Source organism: Dermacentor silvarum, chromosome 7 (genome assembly GCF_013339745.2).
Source record: "Dermacentor silvarum isolate Dsil-2018 chromosome 7, BIME_Dsil_1.4, whole genome shotgun sequence".
NCBI lineage: Eukaryota > Metazoa > Arthropoda > Arachnida > Ixodida > Ixodidae > Dermacentor > Dermacentor silvarum.
Genome location: NC_051160.1, coordinates 25124375 through 25146462, shown reverse-complemented (window position 1 = coordinate 25146462; position 22088 = coordinate 25124375). Strand labels below are relative to the sequence as shown.

At 46.7% G+C, this 22088-nt stretch overlaps 1 protein-coding gene across 1 annotated transcript in view; it reads right to left on the bottom strand.

Moving 5' to 3' along the window:
• Positions 1–22088, bottom strand: part of LOC125939721 (uncharacterized PE-PGRS family protein PE_PGRS46-like) — a 129569-nt gene that overhangs the window by 72876 nt on the left and 34605 nt on the right. The window lies entirely within an intron of this gene.

Genomic DNA, 22088 nt, shown 5'->3' with positions numbered 1-22088 from the left:
GCGTATATATAGGCTTCGACGCGATGGTACACAGTAGTTCGCCGACATTGTATGGTGGAGGCGCGGAAAACGATAGGCTGACATTTGGGACTTTGGGACGTGCCGGTGACTGTGTTTTACAAAGAAGAAAATCATAAATCGGTGAAAAAAAGGAGAAAGAAGAGTAAAACGGCAATTTCCATGATGACGCCATTAAGTAACTAGATAAGGGTGGTAGTACAGTTATTTGGTCGGTAGATAAGTGCGAACGTGAATGTTACAGACAGCTAAACAACCCCGAACCATACGTTAAGATAGACAACAATCTGACAATACCATAAGCACTGACAATTACCAACAGGCTGAAATTTCTTTTTCCTGATGGATTTATAACACCGTCAGAACTCAAATTTCTTAAACCAAGCAACAAAACCACAGGACACTTCTGCCTCCTTCGAAAATTAATAAAATTCCACCCATTCAGCTGCACATCGCTAGTATCTCTGAGTGCCCTATACTATCAAATAACAGCACCCCTTAAGAGAGTGTTTCCCCATTTCTTAACCCCTTCCTTGGTGATACACCCTGAACACTTCCGTCATTTGTACAAGATACACCCCACCTATTGAGAATTATGGAGGACATTAGTACTAAAGGTGACCTACTGCAACAATTCTCGCTGCACTAGATGTCACGACCCTATACACCAACATTCTAATCCCTGATAGCTTATCGTCGATCAAACAAGCTGCATTCAAATACAATGCACAACACTCGATTGAAGTCTATTTATCTCTTGAATTCAATCTCACATGTAGCTACTACTTCGAATTCGAGGACAATTATTACCGACAAATACTTGGGACAAGTATGGGTAAACCTTTCGCAAAAACCTACGCGAACATACTTAATTGGGGACTCTTGACAAACTTTCCTATCTTGCAGGACGGATAAGCCCCACACAAACCTCCGATACATGGACGACATATTTATAATATGGCGACAAGGTCAGGGACGTCCAGATAAATTTGTAGCATTCGTATATTGTTTAACCCCAGAAAAATAATTCACGTCGAAATCTTCACCTGAGCGCAGTAAACTTTCTGGACGAAACAATATATGTATATTGACAATGGGACACTAAAGACAACGTATATAATAAACCTTCTGACAAACAACAATACCTAGAATATGCAAGCCACCATACCAGACATTGCAAAGAAGGTATCTTTAAAGGTCAAGCCACACGAATACGTCACATTTGCGTAGCAAGATTAGATAGATAGACTCGATAACCTTAAAGAAACACTGTGAAAAAGGAACCACCCGAACGCTCCCCTTCAAAAAGCCTACGCCGATGCAACCAGACTTGCGCAAGCCGAGAACCTCAAACCGTGCCTTAAGATCACAAGGACAAGAACAACAACAACAAGAACATATAACAGGCTAATAAATTCTCAAATGCACTTCAAAACATGAACAACATCCTCAACTAGTACTACTCAATTCTCACCAGCAACCACAAACTTAAGATATTTCCCTAACTGCTCAGAAAAGCCTACAGACGCAACACTAATTTCTAAGACATTCTTGTATATGCCAAACTAAAACAAAGTCGAAGCCAACATCCGGTACCTGTGGCCACCCCAGGTGCTCTACATGGAAACATGTACAGGCAGCCAAATTTTTAGCTAGCTCATGTATATGCTGTTTTTGTCTTCTTTACAGCGCGTTACTATTGAACGAACTTGCGAAGTGGTCGAGGTTACCTTATGCTCACAAAGCTCGTGAAAATTGTACATAGTCATCTGTTAGATTGTTCCTATTCTGAGGTGCTGGCGCACAGCTATAGTCGATGCTCGTGCGAGTCAGCTAAAGATTTGGTTGGCTGTAGAATCTAATGCAGTAAAGAAATTCACTGACAATTACGATACTCCCTAATGCGAATTTTGAGCGCAGCTGTTTAGATGTTTTGAATTCGCTATATATTGTGGCAAACAACTTGAATATGAACGACAGGGTCCTCTCGGCGGTGGCGCTGAGCCTCGGCTCGGGCAGTTCGTTTAGCAGCTGCGGAAGACGAAGCATTGCCACCGGTTGCGGCGCCCATTGTTCAGGAAGAATAGAGTTACTGTATATGGCTCCCGCAAGGAGCCAGAGTTGGGCTTCTGTTTTCCACGTGACGTTCAGTTGCCATTCGACAAGTGCAGCCACGTGGAACTCCGAATTGCTGCAAAGGAGCTGACCTACCGCGACACTGTTCCTCTCCTTTTTGGCCTCGTCAATTTCAGCGCCGTCGTCATCAGCGCGGTGCATTTTGTTATGACTGACATACGGGTCAGCTTTTGCGGTGATGCATTATTTTTCTGTTCACAGCTCCATATGTGTTTTCATTTCGCGATGTATTGGCTCACGCGGGTCAAAACCATGACAATCGAAACAAGCGCGAACGAGACCAAACAAAGCAAACCAAACAAGAGCACGCGAGAGCTCACGCGAGCAGACGATAGTACGAAACGAGCGGTCCGGCTGACACCACCACATACGAGTACGCGTCGAGCGGTTCGGCGTGTCCGCATTGTAGCAGTTTCCCGCTTGCACGTCGATGAAGTGATCGCTCTTATTGGTCTATGCCGTTCGCGGCTCGCGTCTTTCATCTCCCGTTCCGCGTTAGCTCTTCTATCTTTCTCTGGGCTGGTTCGCTCGGTTTCGCCGAAGAGCTGCGGTCTAAAAAAGTACCAATAAATAAGATTGATGAGAGAATGGCCTTGAACGTAGCCCCTGCGGGAACGAGAAGTGGCTTGACTGCGCAAAAGTGGATTGCTAGATGGCGGACCAATGAGCAATTCTGACTCATTGCGGGAGCCATACACAGTAGCTCTAAGGAAGTAAGCGTGAACACGGGAACGGGTCACTCGCGCTTAGCGCATTCTCCAGCGGCGGCGTCGCAAGCGTGGTAGCGCAAGCGCAGTGGGTCCGAAGCCTACGCCAGCGCTTTGTTTCCTTATATGGTATCAGTGGACCCGCTCGCCGCATGCCTGGTCGCCGCTTTAGAGCACGTCTCGTGAGGACATCCGCTTTCCTCCTCACCATTTCACAATACTCTCCCCCTCGCGCTCTCTTACCTATCACCGTCTGTCTTCTCCCGCTGCGCCCCGGGTACGCTCTTTCATCCCTTGCTGTGCTCGTTCACTCGGTTACGCCGAGGGGCGCCGACGCTTAACGCAGTAACGGGCGCTTAAACCCCCCCCCCCCTCCCCCCGTATTGACAAATGCATCTTAACTGAAAGCTCATGCTTGACTGACTTGATCTAAATGACGCCTATCGCGAACCCGCCGAAAGAAACGCAATGAGCGTCTTGGGCATGTTCACGCGAGGCATCATTTAAGTAAAATCAAGCACGGGCTTCAAGTTAGGTTGCATGTCTGAATTACCGGGGTAAAAGCTGTGGTCTAAAAGTGCAGTGTCAGATAACCTTCATAAGGTAACTCAGAGTTCCACCTGCAGGCCAAGCAACGTAGTCTACCATCTAGAGTGTACGACTTATAGAAGATAATGCATAGTTGAGACTGTGCAATAAATTCACACAAAACTCAATAGCCATTTCGCAGATACAAGCACATTTTACCTAAAGCGGTAGCCAGCCATATCAATCAACGCGGCCGTATACTCGATGAAGCAAGGCTCTATACACTACAAACAAACTTCCGTTTACCGCGCTAAAAGAACTATACGGTATCATACCTCATATACCAGTTTAAATGCCTACGCCCAACGGGAACCAATTTTGCACGTGGCAACATTGAATCGCTAAAGGCTGTAACTTAAAACTGAAATTCACACATCATCAATAAAGGCACAAAAACACGTTATACCACCAACTAACCTTGAGTCTTCAACTCACCTATTCCTGTGTTCCCATCTCTTCCCTGCCCCTCCCCTAACCACTTCATTTATTATTTTATCCGCGCTTCTGCGCATATCAACCATACGAGCCCTTTTCCCATGTACACCAGCCCGCTTCGGCTTGTTCTGCCGTTGTCCTCCTCTTTCTATCATTTTGTGCATTTTTTTAGAAGCCGTCACCAACACACTTCAAAAACCCGAACGTAAGAATGTCTTTTTCGGAACCTCCACCACACAAGGGTCATGCCCCATTTGTGTACCACTGCGAGGACACCTACGCCGATCTAATGAGGCGTAAGGTCCCTTAATAAACCAACCCTCTCTCTTACCCCCCTCCCCCCGCACCCAATCCCCATCCTTTGCCCCAGACTTCATATTGCCATCTTAACACCTACAAAAATTTTCCTAGCGCCCTGTTGCTGGGCTATTCAGGTCATTCTTTCAACTCACGTACTTTCGTTGCTCCGCGCAGGACCGGCTGACCGGACCACTCTTCTAAAACCACAAACGCACGCCGCCTACAACACCTAAGCTTTCTGCTCAGTTCTCTGAAGTCTTCCCATCCTCTCCCTTCCTCAACAACACCCTCGTGCCACCATCTCTGTCCTGGGGAGGTATTCTGTAAGAATCCACCTAGTGGACATGTCCATTTCGTCTGCTGTTGAAGTTCTGATTGGCTGGGCTGGAGTGTGCTTCAGCAGGAGCCAGTCGCCACAGCCGCCCAGCATTTCAGCAGCAAACGAAATGGACATCTCCACTAGGTGGACTCTTCCAGAATAGCTCCGCTGATTTTCTGTTTCTTCCTATTGTGAGAACATTCCTATTGCCTACCGCCTGCCTACTCCCGCGTTCATTTCCATTGTTCTTACAAACCCTGCCCAGAAACGTCAGATGACAGCGCTAATTTTCTTTTGCGTGTGTTTCATTAGAGCCATCCGCCCCCTACAACGACCGCAAGGGACGTCAACTAAGTAACTCGTTAAAACAAACCTGCCGAGGAATGCAAGGTCTCCTATAACAACGACAGCCCCACCTACCGAAACGTTGGCCACACCTACTGAAACTTCTATGCCACACTCTGCTACTCCATTTGTCAGCCCCCTTCTTGATATTGTATTTACATTTACATTATGGCATTACCATAAACAAGTCCAAGTTGCATAGGTTCTGAAAGCGCAGGTAAGGCTGTGGCCCTAAAGCAACCGCACCCAAAGAAGGGACTTGCTCTGAGTTTTTGATCTTTCGTTCTTGCGCAGCTGACTGCACACCTGTTTTTGACATTCGCAGCTTAGCTAATACGATATGCTCAAGTCGGAAAAGCAACAGATAGTAATGACACAACGCAGTATACGATTCGAAATGTCTGAATTACTAGCAGTGCGAAAGACGTTGTTTAGCTATTATTTGAGCTGCTCTCACTTTCTTCAATATAGCAAATTAATTCATTCAGGTTTAACTTCAACGAAAATTCAATTCAACCGAAACTACATTTAGATTACCTGAATTTTGCTCATCTAAAGTATTTCTTGTTCTTGATAGGGGCAACTCCGGAATTCTCAAAGGGAACTCACCTGAAGTCTTCACTGCACTCGGTAATGTTTCTTTGTTTGGTTTTTGCTGAGTAGTGATTGCAACTGAAAAAAAAACACGCTTATTGTCGGCATATGCAGTTCTCACAAAATGCCGTAACTTATATCTGTGAATATATTCGCTTGGCAAAATTTTGCCAAAAGGTTGCAGAAGTTCTTATTACAGAAGTAAAAATTTCGTTGTATTTCACGCTTCTGTCTGCTACGTATCTACGGACATTTAAGTTAACAGATACTTAAAGTGAATGTTTAGGCTGGGTAGCAGTGAGAATTATGACCTTTAAAACAGCTACAGTGGCCCCTACAAATGAGCCCGATGCGTGTCGCTTGCTGTGGTTTTACACAGACACATGACGTATGCGTGAGTGGCTTCCACAGCGCGTTGGTTGAAGATGACTCTCAGTGCAGAGTCCTGTCACTTTTCCTGCCCGATGCAGGGTTGCATTGACTTGCATCAGCTTTGCGAAAAAAAAAAATGTCATGTACTGCAGTGGCCCAAAGAATCCCTGCTCGAATAAAAAGTACTGTGATTCCGTGGCGATCAATGTCGCTTTTTAAGTACTTTCGTATTTCTCTGCTGGAGCAGTATCTGAGGCATCTGGGGATCTAGATTATGTTGTATCAACAGTAGGTCACTGTGTCTGCTCCGAGAGATGCGGGGAAATTGAGTGATTTCGTTCAAACCGGGAGTACCCAATAAGGTTTGACTATGTGACATCTACAAGTCTGTGATAAATTAATGCCAATTTTTGCACCGCAAACATGCTGGCATTTATTTGCCTGAGAAAAAAAAACATTCTTCATAATATACGGCTTGATAAACGCCCCTAACGGTCCTGCTAAACACTTAGCAATCGCAGGACAAATAAACTGCCTGTGCTTCTCACATTCCATACTTTTACGCTCGATCGAAGACATCCGTGACTTGTAAAGGCACTTTCACCTTCTTTCCCAGTTCATATATGAAGTATTGTCATTCGTGTACGCGTTGCAGCACGGGAAGTCGAATGCTTATGAAAAGCCAATACAATTAATTCCGTGCATTGTTCATCTCTTGAAGTCATTTCCCTTAATTCTTCCAGCGAAGAGGCTTCCGGTAGCGTTCATAAATGTCGAAAGGCATCAGAAGTCCAGCTTACTGTCCTTCGCAAACTCTCAGAAGAACTTCCACAAGTAATTTTGACGGAACCTCGGCTTCTCGTATGTTTCAATATCGCATCGATGCACTGAGCTCCAAATGCAAAACTTTATGTATCGTACTCATAAAATGGCAATTCATCTATAACCGAAAGCTATTGGAATCATCATTTGGTGCACTGCGTACTGCAGATTTGAACGTGTGCGATTATTCTTGCGAGAATTGACCAAACTTGTTGCTGTACTCCTAAGTTGTTTATTGTGAGAGTGACAGGTACTATTTATCACGGCACAATGTTGTTGCGGACTTCAATGGTGGGAAATACAAAATAGTGGGCAGGTGGGCATGTCCCCACGGAAAATGTCGGCGCATCTTCCGGCTAGTTAACACTGCAGAATATGCTTGTACCACATATATTTTCGCTTCATTTCTCCTATCACAAATATTGTCAATATAAGACTCTGGCGGCGTGTCGTCCAGAAAAAGAAACGTGACTTCTTGCGTTGTCAGCTTGTCATTCAAGACAACAGCAGTTCACTCGTACTGCAGCGCCATCTGTCACTAATGTGTGAAGGAATTGTGGCCATTTGAACCATGCAGTGGCACCAGAGGATCGGCAAATTCGACAGGTCGGCGCCCTTGTTTTACAAGCCTGTTCACATATGGCACTCGAGAAGTGTTCATTGCGTTTTCGCGACCGACTACATCCTTTTAAGCACTAGATCATTCACAGAACTTGAACCAAGCTTTAAAGAAGTGATACATAACAGGCAATTGAGACAAACGACATATTCATCGTAGTTGTACTTATACTCAAGATTACACATGCCTTTTATCTACTAGGTCGGTCGGAGAACTTGAATCAAGCTTTGAATAAGTCATACATAATAGGCAATTGAGACAAACGACATATTCATCGTAGTCGCACTGACACTGAAGAATACACATGCCTTTTATGTGCTAGATCGTTCGCAGAACTTGAACCAAGATTTAAAAACGTGATACATAATAGGCAACTGAGACGAACGACGTATTTATTCATCGTAGTAGTACTGATACTCAAGAGTAGTTTTGATGTACGCTTAGTTAGCAAATTAGCTAAGTTCAATTACGAACATCTTCGCATCTTCGTCGTGTTATCTCTGAAAAATACAAATTTTTGCATCAGAGCGGACTGGACAAGGGACTTTGAAGAGTCTTGGACCGTGAAAGTTTTTCACCACCATATTCATCCTCATATTCAACGTCTTCTCTATTCTTTTTTTCTACACCCATTCCCCTTCCCTCAACGCCGAGTAGCAGGTCAGAACATCGATTCAGGCCGACCTCTCAGCGTTTCTCTCATAATAAACATATATCTCTCGGCGAATACGGGCGACCTGCTTTCTGGATGATGTGAGTGAAAGGATGCTTGTGTGGTTCAGCTTGGAAAATGCATATTGTGCTTCTGCCCTGCTTCATATATGACTGTTTTGCTGTATAATCTTGGAGACCCCGCTTTAAAACTACTGCATTATTGCAACCATGCACTAAAAACAGCATTAACGAGACGGTCCGGCACATCCATACGTATATTAGATTTAAATATTTCTAGCTTTTTTCTTAACCTCCTGACATAATCAAAAATATTCGTTTATTTAACTTAAATTATATTCCTCTGGATCATATTGCAAGCATCTCACTTTATAGAAACACAAATGTTTTGTCGACAATTTCAAATTTTGCACGTTACGTTGTCCGTGGCTCGCAGCATCTTTTGGTGACATGATCGCAGAAGTGACCTTGGTTGCTCCATTGTTTCGCGACACGGCCAGCAGATTTGCATATTGCAGTACATTGTATAGTGCAGATCCGACCGGCAGCATGCCGACGTGTCAGATCATCACCTTATGAAACGCATACCTCCAAGCGTTTCGTATTTCGCCTTCACAATATAAGCTTTAACTGAACGTTGTTCATCGCTAGAGCTTTATTGCTCGCCTCTACGTGTTGCGGCTGCTGCTCAGGAACTGTTGTCGAGTATAGTGGTATATTTCCCATATTTACTGGTATCGTTATAGTTTAGTTTATTACCTCTTTAGTCCCATTCATACATAATAAAAATCACTTCGGCTGTCTTCTCAAAATTTCTTTTCTCTCTTCTCACCACAGCTCGAGGAATCCACCTGTACTGCACGATGACCTTCATCTTGGTTTGGGGGCATACAGTTCACATAGGTGTAAATAAGAAACACATCATAAATACTGCGACAAAGAACGTCTGCTTCCGCAACAGTAAGTGAAAGCAGGAATGCAAAAGGGCCACTTGCAGACATGACAACTGCAACAAACGACAGACTAGAACGTACAGAACAAACATGATTTTTGGTAGTGTCTGTAGACAAGCAACTGTATCAGCGTGACCTCTGCGAGCATGCGCTTTGTAAGTGGACTCTGATCCACATTCAAGCTCAGGAAGTTCTCGCAATATATGAGTTTTTGCCCTACGACAGCCGTACAAGTCCTATAGTTGTTACAATATGGTAAGTCGGTACACATTCTTAGATTTAGTCCTTTTGTCAGGTGGCGTAACCATGAAAATACAGCACACTGCCGAACAATGCAGCTTGTGTCCCACAGCTGTAAGCACGCGCGCATAAATATTGCCTTGCAGCGTGTTTCAAGCGCTATACAACTTTACAAAAACTAATATTATGCGCCACGAAGAAGTCACTGCAATGAAGTTGTTGAGAAATGCCAATTTTCAAAAAGCATGCTCACCCAGTTGACCAAGCACCGCCTCCAGAAGAGCGAGCGTGACCAGGGCAATAAGAAGTGGTCTCATGCTTCGTTGTTCCTTGCCAGAAATCGCCCCCAGCATCGTCCACTCCCTAAGTGCGTTCCAGGACTCACGCCTTCTTATATATCTTGTCACCTCCAGGGGCCACGTCCGCAGCTGGCAGGAAAAGGCAATGGCTAGCAGCAGGACAAAACACTGCAGAACACTTATAATGCACAGTCCTTCTTTCTCTCAAACACATTCGGTGTTATTCGAATAACAGCGCACTTGAAGAAGCTCGCGCACCGAGAATCAAAGCGGCAGTCAGCACTGGAACAAATGGGCATCGGCTTAAGCAAGTACAATGCATTGGCAATGCATTTCCTATCAGCAAACAATTTAACACACGTCGTCTGTTTTGCGTGGCTTCCTGTACTATGAAGCCTTCGACCTAGCGGTGCCTTTTTTATCTTTTGCTTTAAAAAAAAAAAGCCCTACCGCAGTTCGCACCGTCTTTGCTCCGCCGAAGGCAATGTGAAGTAACTTCACCGGACTTAAGGTTGGCAGAATTGATCGCAGTAATATTAGAGTTATGCATAGGTCTCCCATATTTGAAGACAATGAGCTCTCCGGAATCTTGAAGTACTGGACCTGGCTAATAAAAAATAAGAACTTAGAAACTTCCTTGTTGAAAAATGCCATTCTGCCGTGCTTTATTCCGTTTTTTCTTGTCCAACTCGCGTGGAATGTTTCCATGTTTCATCCTGTTTTGCCGCTACTTTACTTGACAAGGTGCACTTTGTTTTTCTTTGTCTATAGTTGTGTTTAAGATCGTGTAAAGGGAGGGAAATTCTTCTCCGTACATTGAAACGTAATTATACGCCTTTTCGGCATTCATTTTGCCCAGGAAAGACACGCGTGCTGCGTTGACTGAAGCTTGCATCCGGTGATGATGGTTTCACACAATAGTGGTGGCTCTTCCTTTTATCAATGCTCCTTACACGGCCCATTATAATGAGTAAATTGCATCACGTGTTAGGGGACCACGCAGTTCTCCTTCAACACACTATCGACGTTGAAAAATATTCAAGAAACAATTTGCGCTCAACATCACAAGATAGCATCTCTTCAGTGGCGTCGATGTCTCCTAGTCCTGATGGGATGAAATTCCTCCACCGCTTTTCCTACTACTAGGTTGTTTTCTTTCTTCCCTCTTTTTGGGCAAGTTAGCGCTGTGACTCCTCCTAAAACTTTCTAAAAAAAGTCAGCAAAGCTTGCACGAGGCCACGCAAAGCTCGAGACGCAGCCAAGCTGGCCGATCGATTGCGTCATAACCTAAGAGATAGCTGGCATAACCAAGACCAACTCAATAGCCAAGGCCGAACCTAGCTCCTTCCAAGTTCAACTTAGATACAACCAAGTTCAACCTCGACATAGCCAAGTTCAACCTAGCTGCTACCAGGAGACGCAATCGATCGGCCAGCTTCGTTGTGTCTCGAGCTTTGTGCGGCCTAGTGCAAGCTTTGCCTCCCCATTACGACGACAGAAGGGCAGTGAAATTGCACGCTGAAATTATTAGCGGCCACGCAGCCAGCTGTGCAAGAAGTCGACGACGACGAACGCGGGAGCAGTGGCACGATCGCGTGCCGAGCGCGAGTACGAGCGCTAACCGAGGGGCGCCAACGAGCCAGCTGCGGAAGAAGACGACGACGCTCGAGCCAATGCTGATGATGATAGCTTTGTGAAGCGTGCACTTTTTACGGCTGGCTTAAACAGCTTCGCTGTTAAAATTGCTCCCAGGCGTTAGCCCCAGGCGGGTAGGTGCACCTTCGGCTTGATGGTTACGAACGTAGCAAGGATTATGACCAGCATTTTTCTTACGCAAGGTATGTCCATAAATGTACATCTACGCCACGATGTGGATCTTGTTGGGCCGGAGCACAGACACTGGCCGGTAAAAGAACGCCCTTACATGAGAGATGTTCTTTAAACGGGGGCGTTTGTTCATTCGTAGTTCTTCATGCTCGCCCTTGGAGAATAAGTAGACGCTGTGCATCGCTGCGCACCTGCCCTTTCAGTCTATTGTGTTCGTTGTCTTGACCTCAACCACGCCACTGAACGTTCTAGTGCTCGCTGCGATGCAGGTTTTTTCCACCAAGTGAAAACAGGTGTAAATCCGGAAGGCTGAATTATCATACGCGTATGAAATTTACGACTGCAAAAAAAGGGACGCTAGACGTGTATTGCCGCCTTGCGTCCAAATGTGTTCTTTTTTTTTGCCTTGGTATTAAATAATATTTTAGAGCACAGCTTCTAGGCGTCCGTTCATGCGTTGAGCGTTAGCGTCCCTCGTCCTACCTCGGCGTAACCGAGCAAACGAGCACAGCGAAAGATGAAAGAGCGAACACGAAACGGGAGATGAAAGACGGCGAGAGCGAAGAGAACTCGAGGAGAAAAGCGTAGGAGGCAGAATCGATCACCATAATATTATGGTTCTGCAAAGGTTTCGCTTATTCCAAGACCACGAGGTCTCGAGAAGTGGACCTTGACCACTCAGCGGAAGCATGGAGGGTGAGAGTATGGCGAACGGGTGAGGAGGAAAGCGGAGTGTCGCGCGAGACGTGTCCTGGGGCGATGATCGCTACGAGATTCGCGCTAGAGTAGCGCGGGCCGTCTGTTCACCGATGCCGCCTTCGATAACGCATGCGGCGGGCGCGTCAGAACAAGTGCTGCATGAGTGGAGGTCTGTCTGCGGCGATTGCTGTTAATCGCGCCCACGCGTCATCCACGCGCTGCCTCACGCGATCACCCGCTTATAGCGAGGCAGTCACGCCAGACGTCGCTCCGTTTGCAATGGGCCGCACGAGAGAGATTGTCCGTGCCAGCCAGTATATCGCGAAATCAAAGCACGTATGGAGCTGCGCTCAAATTTCATAATCGCCGTTGAATTTTCTAGCGGGAACATATAGTAGCGATGCTCATGGAAGCACGCACTGATGGTTTCTGGGACTATTGCAAATCGGAAAGACCGCGTTACAGGAAAAATACACTTATGGCTTCGGGCTGAGTTGGTAAGACAAGCAGTAATTTTTCTAGCAGTATTGCCCACATTGTCTTAGTGCTAGAAAACTCATAGTGAGGAAAATAGATCTCAGCAGCATGAATTTTTACAAAATGGGAAAATATGAAGATTGTATTGAAAATCATTGCTTAGATTTTACCCAAAAATGGGCAATCCCAAAGCTTAGGTGCGCTGATATTCCTAGAGATATATGTTCTAACGTTTAGGAATATGGCATTTTTAGTTTCTTAGATCAATAATAATAACATAGAAATTTCTATTACCATAAGAGCATCTGAAAAAGCGAACAGAAGATGAGGGTACCTTTTAAATGGTGTTAACGGGAGTATACTGTGAATCCAGAATCAAGATTATCTGCAGCACGTAACGATCTTCCTTAAAATTGAAAATGGTAGCTGGCAGCTAGTTTCCGACCGGATATGGAAAGCGACGAATTTCATCTCGCTTTCCTCTATTTACGTCATTGAGGTCTATAATATATAGCGCATGCGAAAACATGAACAAGTCAAGAATAATAGCGATACATTCTCGATAAAAACACGGTTGACCGAAACAATACAAACGCCATATGTAAGCTGCTCCGCGATTGAAACACTATATTCGGAGCGCGTGGGTGCCGGTACTTTTCGCACCACCAGTGGGTGCTGGCGACGCTGACCTGTTGCATGTTTCCGTCACGTCAAAGCGGGAGTCCTTGTGATGCCTCGTGACTGCATTTGGCCCCTCAGCAATCAACCAGCGCTCACCGGTGACGCAAATAGTGCCGGCCGCCATGCGGTCCAAGTATCGCGTTTCAGTTGCTGAGCACGTCCTGCTGGCGATATAGAAATCTCTTGTAACAGCGAGGCATAAAAAAACGAGACCCGTAGCTCAATAACCAGTCCATACCCTTCAAATTGCAGTAAAAATTGTTTCCGCTTATATAAGTGTCATCTAAAAAACACTATGTTTTAAACACTAACTTTTATGTTTTTTTAGTGGGCTGTTGACATATGTGCTGTTTAATTTGGAATGTAGCAGGCCTCAGCGAGCTGGTAAGCGCATTGATTCCAATGATTACAACTAACAACTGCTACACAGTTGTTAGTTATAACCAGCACATGTTAGTAATTGCTTGGCGCGGAGTTCTCGGTTGCAGCACGATAAATGGGATTGTGACGAGCCTAATAGGTCCTCTCAAGGAGACATGCAGCGGCCGGTCTGCCCAATGTATCGTATACCGCATGAAAGCCGGGTGGTCATAGATAATTCTACATATGCACCCGTATATCTAGTACAGTGATTCGCTAAGCACGTGACACAGTCACACGCAGCGCCTGCCATTGTGAAGACAAATGTGTGTGCGCACTGAATAGGAATTGAAGGTAACAGCAGTGCTCTAAGACATAATTGCCACTTAAAGGACGTACACAAAACACAAACAAGAATGAATAGGAGTTGAGTAATGTGCATCAGGAACACAGCCGCTGTGGAGTACATGAGACGGCTTGTGTGCGCTGCAGATGGTTTATCAGCATGTCACAGGCAGGATGTTACAGGCAGTGGGGGTCTTAAGGTTTAATTTTGCATTCGTTTAACGTTCCTTTCCTTTTAAAATCTCCGTTACATTGTATATAAAAATGTAAAATAGATGTGAAAAGTCAGCGGACGTTCGTCACACTTGCTGCCGTGTGGTGGAGAAATTCTTCGTCGAGAATATCCTGTTACGACATGGTGCCCCAGAAGTCCTGGTCACCGACAGAGGAACTGCTTTTACGTTGGAGCTTACTCAAGCCATCCTGCAATACAGCCCGACAAGTCACCGCAGGACAACAGCCAACCACCTGCAGTGGATCGGCTTTATAGAGCGCCTGATTAAGACCCTCGCCGACATGTTATTTATGTACATCGACGTCGAACACACGACATGGGATACGGTCCTTCCGTACGTAACCTTCGCTTTTAACACGGCAGTACAGAAAACAACGCAGATCATGCCGTTCAAGCTGGTTTACTGAAGGAGGCCGACGAGACCTCCCACGTTACCGACGAAGAGACTCTCGACAGCGCGGATTATCTGCAGCGCGCCGACGAAGCTCGACTACTGACCCACCTCTGCATCAAGATCGAGAAAATACCGCACAGCCGACAATACAATCTTCGATCACGCTACGTGGAGTACCAGCCCGGCGACCATGTTTGAATTTCTACATAGATACGCCAACGAGGACTCAGTGAGAAACTTTTGCTATGCTATTTCGGACACTACTAGATCATCCGACGTATTGGCGCACTGGACAATGAGGTCAGTACCAGACGGCATTTCGGAATCACAGCGGCGCCGTGCCCAACCTGAAGTCGTCCACGTGATGCCTCTTAAGCCTTTCTACACACGCTGATGAACTTCAGAACTTAGTTTCTATTTTTTTTTCTTTACTACGGGTACTTTTGCTTTTTTCTCGTGTGTTTGAGGCATCACGACGATGCTTCTTAAGAAGGGGGCATTGACACGTCTATTTATTTATCTTTCTCTTGTGACCGCTTTTTATTAGCTAGCAAATGTTAAACGTTATCGCTCGGCGAAGGCCGCGCCTGCATGTATCGGAAGTTCCTCGAATGTTATCCATAGTTCTATCCGTTGTCTGTTGGTACCGAACCTCGTGTAATCTGATTGTATGCGCTACGCAAAATGCGCAGTACTTTCTGGAAGACACGCTGGCACCAGCGATTACGCATGGAACCTTCAACGAGGCATGTGTAAAAGCAAGCCGACGCGCTTCACCCGCTGAGCAGATTTCGACGAATCGCCGACTTTGCTAGCCGCTCTCCTTGTGCTTAAATGTAACTTGTTTTTCTGGGCATAAATAAAAATGTTTGTTCGAGATTCACTTTTACTACTGCGTTCTTCATCGTCACTGCGATGTCACAATGTTGGCCATACCTCGCAAGCGTTACCATGAGGCTGCATCGTGCCATTGTTGGCATTCTACGACAGGTCACCCGTGGCGCGACGTCGGTGGCGCCAATGATAGCGTTTAGGGCCCCGTGTCGCAGAAAATCCGGGGTCGGCATCCGGCGTGTGATCACGGTGGCGGAAATCTCCGCCACCATGATAACATGCCGGATGCCGACGCCGGATCATCCAACCACATCGACCGCGCAGGCCCTCCACGTGGGGCAAGGTTTTGGTGAAAAAAAAATGAATTTATCCCAGTGAAATCCGTCAGAAAAATTCGGCGTCGGATTCACCGTCGGATTGTAATTTGAGTGTACGAGAAAACCTAATTATGCTACGAGGAAACTCCAACATTTCTACCAGACCTGCGCGTGTCGGGGCAATAGCAAACAAATAATAAAATAATAAAAAAGGTGCTAGGGCCTTCACATTTTAAGATTATACCACTTATATCGCCTTGGAAAAACGTCTTTCCAGCATTGCATGTCAATTTAAAAGAGAAGCCGACTTTAAGGGGATCGGTGTAAGCTTGGTCTTTGTAAGCTGTCTTTCCCACGTTCAGTGTTGCAGTGAATGAAGCCTACTTGCCGTATGTGAACGATGCGATGCGAACGGGTGCCGATAACCCTATCGCGTTCTACTCTTAAAGGCGAAGCTTAAGCGTCCTCCAAGTTTTCATTGGCAACCCCGCTCTTAGCCATTGTAGGTTATTACGTGTATCCCCAATCTTGACATGCATCCAGGTAGAATCGCATAGTTATTTTTTTTCTTGCCAGACTTTGCATTGGCTGTGCCGTTATACCTCCTTAGCTTTTTCGCTAGCTGTACAATTATTTCGGGCCTTTTCATGGGCTGTAACAATATTTACGCCCTAGTGCATTTATGCACGAATAAAAATGCTTCCTTGAAACACTTAGGCCTCCAGCCAACAAGCAATGCTATCCAGTGAGGAAAAGAAAATGTTGGCACTTAAGGTTTTATTCCACATACAGAGAGTATCCCAACTATCATGCACCAAGGTTTTATTAAAAATATTAAACAGTATATATACTGTCCATGGCTATCTCGTTTTCTCTCTCAAAATGTTCTAGTGGAAAGCGTATATCACAAGCACATATGACACGTACGGCAAGTATGGCACGTATGACGTACAAACACATGACAGAAAGCGTCATAAGAAGCTTCTTGTTCGACAATTTCTCTAGAAGCGATAATTGTTCCTGGCTCTATATTATTCTGAAAATGTTACCAGCAATTTTTGGTGACACATCTCCTGACACAACATATGAATTATACAACACACAACACATAAACAATGACGGTGCCGTTGCACACTGTCTTAAACATGTTTATTGCGCGTCTAGAGACAAGTAAGCGGCTTGCTTAGTTCCGATCATAGGTCGCCTATTTTTGCATTTTCCCTTTCTGGCGCACTTGTTGTCCCTATCTCTTCGCAAGAACTTAGACTTCGAGAAACACCGCTGTCGGCTCGCCGCGACACCAGCGGTTCTAGGCGTTACTCTGAAAAATTAACGACTCTCAATGCTTTTGTCCTCCTCCTCAATGCCGTTGCGGCCTGGATTGGCTTCACGCTTGACGCGGTAAAGACAGCTCGCAGTTCGCGGTGACCAACGCCAATACTGATGCCACTGCCACTTTCACGTCGGCAGCCGAGCCAGGCATTGTGCAGAGTTAATTCTTCCGACTAACGCACGGGACTGCTGGTGCCGTGGCGCGCGGACGCGTAATCATGCGGCTATTTGCACATTTTACGTGTTTTCTTTATAAAGCGGGAGGAATAATTACGCGAGACATAGCACTCGGAAAACAACTGATACATGCATTTTAAAACACAGGTATTACATTTCTATCAAAATTCGTGACCTCAATTCAGTGATTAAAAAGGTTGGTAATTATAGTCATATAATTATTGATAACTCAATTACGAAAAGAAGAAATCGTAGTTATGCCCGAAAAGCGACGCATCAATGGCGATACCAAACTAGTGGACAAGTAAGGACAGCATATTTATCGGCCGTGTAAACTTGTAAGCAGAGGCATACTAACTAAATGAACAAGCATGGTGTCACGTGCGCACAAGCAGACATGAACACATCTCACTCGATGACCGCGGGAACGTGCAGTGAGGAAGCGCGGCCGCAGCAGCGAGCGAATTGACCTTCGTGCTGCGTCTCGCATCAGCGCGAACCTACCGCACAAACACAGCACACGGCGGACTGTGACCCGACGCAGATGGCTGTCAAGATACAGTGCCCCCCCCCCCCCCCCCCCCTGAGCCTTGCGCACGACGGGACACGGCGCGCTTCCTCCCTGCATTCCTCCCTCTCGTGCGCGAGATTGAGCCGCGATCGCCGTCTCCCGTTCGCATGTTTTTACTCGCACATACAGCACACGGCACGTGGCGACGATTTCATAACCCTTGGAATTTATACGGAACCTCACGGCGACGGCGACGGCATAAATGCGGCTATAGAGCGCCCGCATAATTGCTATTGCAGTAAAATTGTAGCACGAAGTTTACACATCCGTAATATTGCAACCAAAACAGTTATATCCCAATTCTGTAAACTTCCCCTGTTGGAGCATATAGAGCGAAAAATTTGGTATATGAATTTACAGGTTATAGGAAATTGCTACAATGTTTACGAGGCTTTTGAAAACGTACTACTCACACATTAGTGGTACACCCTTGCAATTTTTTAAGAATATCATGCGAGAGTCGACCGCATGGCACATCAGTGGCCTTGCAGCGGTGAGGGGCACTCCTGAAGCGAACAGTGCAGCAGAATACATTAGACCTAGAATTTGCCTTGCACTACCGCACATAAAGTTTCCAATCCCGCCGTCCCTCGCCGCTACAAGCGTGCCTCCAGTACTAGTCCGGTCGAAAGCCTCTCTGTCGAGTCCAATGAATAGTTCCTAGATCTCCAAAGGACATATTTAGGTCTCTCGTACTTCCTGAAAGTAGAGCCCAGAGAGAGTCCGCGGCACAGGTGGCAGAGGCCGGCAGAGGCCGGCAGAGCGGGCACGCACACGCACAGTCTAGGGTGCCTCGATGCCCTCCTGGCCCACCGCTTCCCTTCCACTGGGAAGTCGCGTTTGCTCTCTGCCGTGCGTTCGCTCCCCGTGAAAGCACGCGTCCCTCGCCCTCGTGCGCTTTCACTCGCACATAAGTCACGTTTGCTCTGCGCCAGTGCGTTCGCTCCCCGTGAAAGCGCGCGTCTCTTGCCATCGCGGCTTTCACTCGCACATACAGCACACGGCCAATGAGAGTTTTTTTTTTTTCTATTGCCGGACGCGACCATTGAAGAGTGAGCCCTTAACAGCTTAGCTGTAAAAGTCGCAGTTTCTCCCGAAAGGCGAAGCATCGATTGCGATAGCAAACTAGTGGACAGCTATACGAAGAAAGGACAGTAGATCTGTCACCGTGTGAATTTATAAACATGGGCATGCCAACTAAATTAACAAGCATGGAGTCACGCGCGCACAAGCAAACATGAACGCATCTCACTCAATGACCGCAAAAACTCGCTGTCAAAACGGTGTAGTGAGTAAGCGTGGCCGCCTTCTTTCCGCCGCTCGCATCAATGCGAACTAAGCCGCGGCGAGACAACGCAGGGAGGAAGGTCTCTGACCCCGCCACAGATGGCTTTCAAGATACAGTGGCGCGAGCGAGCGCCCGCGGCGTAGAACGCCAACGCCCTCCCCCCTCCCTACCCTTCCCCCGGATCCTTGCGGGTGGGCGTGCACGGCCGCTCGGGCCACCCGGAGAAGAATCCTCCCATCTCCCTACCGTCCCTCCGGAGCGTTGCGCGCGACTGGAAGACGTAGTGCATCCTTCCCGCTCCCCTCCCTTGCACGCGCGAGATTAAGCCGCGATCGCTGGCTCACCCTCGCATGCTTTCGCACGCAACGTCGCGCGGCGAAGATTTTATCGCCCTTGGACTTTATGCGGAACCTCACGGCGACGATGACGGCGGAAATCCGCCTGGAATGTCCATATAAGTGCTATCGCAATAAAATACGCCTAATGGGGCGGCATGTTTGAAGCATTCCCGTTCACAGTAACGTGGGTAGCCAATCCGATCGCTCTACCCGAGTTGCATCACTTTCCTACATTGCGTAGCGGGGGAAGGCGCGGCTGAAAACAGAGAGGAGCGGCGCCGCTGCGATTGTTCGCAATTGCCGTGTTTAAAACCTTATAATAAATTACAGGCCTACTCGAAGCTCATAGATCTCTCTCAATTAATAGAAGGACCTACCCTATCAACTACGTACATTTGTATACAACCGTCCAAATTGTTTCAGGGTCCCTTTAAGGGAAATTATAGTGTGGTGAAGCATGATATAATGACTGTATATTTGCGAGTTAAACGTTCTTGCTTCTCTTCTTCCAGTGTATTAGAATGCGCTGCCTATCCCTGGCTATTCGGGTACATTACGTAGATGCAATGCTCACCTTTTTTCGTCGAGGCATGCTTGCAGTCCGGGAGCAGGAACAGGTGTGGAAAGTGGCGAGGGGGGCCCAGTGTCCAATCTTTGCGCCAATGAGCACGCTTCTCCGTTCCAGGTTCGCGCCGGTAGCGGAGCTTGCCACACCTCTAGCGCGTGAAGGGGGTGGATCTTCAGACTTTGTTGCGGATTAGGCGATGATTTTGTTTCACTTCAGAATGTGTTGCAGATTATGCGGTTGCCTATTGTTGCAATGACCGAGGACCGGCCCTATCTTGCGTGCCCCGACGACTGCGGTATCACAACTGTTAAAGATTACGTCACGCCAGCGCTGTCTACACAGGCCAGATGGCATACTTTCGCTGTGCAGACAAACACTGACATGTCTTTATATATAATGAAAGAAATGGCATGGCTGAATTGCGATGAACCAGAGGATGCGAACTCCACGGATTGTACCAAACAGGAGAAGCAGGGGAAAATATTGAACCGAATGAGTGAGGCCAGTGTATCACACAGGGAGGCGGCAGCGTCCATTCACTGCCAGAGTGGGTAGTTACGCCATCGAGGAGAAGGAGCTGTAAGCACAAGCCTGTATATACTTGAAGGCATGACCATGATGCGAAAGCCAGCTGCTGTTAGCAGCAAATGAGATCCCCGCTCTAGAAATCGCGAGAATTTGACACCTTATTAGGGATTCTTTCGCAGACCTGACTGAAACGCAACGCACGAGCAGTGGAAGATGGTGCTGACCAGCTCGGCATTGAACGTTTCCACGAAAGCTGATGGCTGAAGGAGAAAGTGCAGCCACCGCTGATGGGGTCCAGGACTTTTTCATCAAAGAACTTTATCATCCCAGCTGGTTGCTTCCGTGAAGGTCGTAACAAGCCCACCGTAAGTCACTATTGCAATTTATTATACCTTTGAATATGGTTCGTCCACTAAAGTAACGCTGCTCGGTGACGGATTTGCAAGCTGCGCCTTCTCGAACCTCGCGTACAAGTCTCTGTGGTAATCAAGACTCTGTGGTACGGCTGGTAAGGCACACACAAGCGAGATCGCTTCTGAATGAAGTTCCACATTTTCACGTGTGTCAGTTTAAGCTGGGAAAGAGAAAACATAAACTCCTCATTCACGACTGCTGAATAAGATGAAACACACAACTGAGTGTTGAAGCTAACTTATTTTGCGGCTTTTCCCCTTGCGCGTCGGGGCAAACTCGGAGCCATTGCATGTGGAAGCTGCGTCGATTGAGCGTCTGTCAAGGGAAACCAAAAGGGCCGCCAAATACTGCCGATCTACTTGGCGCACTAACACATGTGCAGAAGCTTCGACCCCGCATCTTCCTCTTGATTGCTTCAGAAAATTGTCCGCGAGTACAGGATAAGTCTTGCGATGTCCCAGCTGCATTAATCCTTGCAATCTCACTCTTGTGGCGTTTCAAATGCTGCGGCAGTGTTGTAGGTGATTCCAACAGCAAACTTATTAAACGTTGATATTATAATGTCCCCTAGTTGGCATTACCATCATAGCTGTCGCAGTTACCGCAGAAGGTGTGGAAACCCTGCAGCAGGAGTTTCGTAAAAGCACAAAGTTGAAGAACAAGTCAGTGACATCTATGTTACGTATTTCAAAAACAAAATCAGGTGGTTGCAATAGTTAGAACTATACACGAAACCTAGTAATTCGTACCTTTACGTTAACCTCCGCGCTACCAGTGTACACATTTATGGACACTATTATTGCGTAAGCAGTCTTTGGCGATTACATAAGCAAAATCTCTCAGTCACGCGACAAGTGTAATGCCTCGTATGTCCACAAAAATGCGTATTCACAAAGTTAGGACATTTATTCTTTATAATTGTATAAATGCAGTTGGTTGGTAGCTTTATTAGGGATAAATAATAATTTAAAAAAGAACAAAATCTCTGCTGTTTCGAGGCACCAGACTGTTCCGGGGAAGTCCACGGACGACGGTCCATGGTCGAGCCGTGCTGGGTTGATAGAGCTGACTGGCCGGTCGGCCGAGAGGACCCGGGCTTGCCCCTCAACCTGGACTCCGCCGAGCGTTACTAAACGCAGATCCGCACCCGGCCCTACCGACCACGGTGTAAGAAGATAGGTGTTCCGACGGCGCGCCCGCGCTGGGGCGAGAGAGCGGCCACTTCGTGTGACTGGATGTGAGCGCCGCCGCTAGGGGCAGCACGTGTTCAGGAGGCCTTGGAGA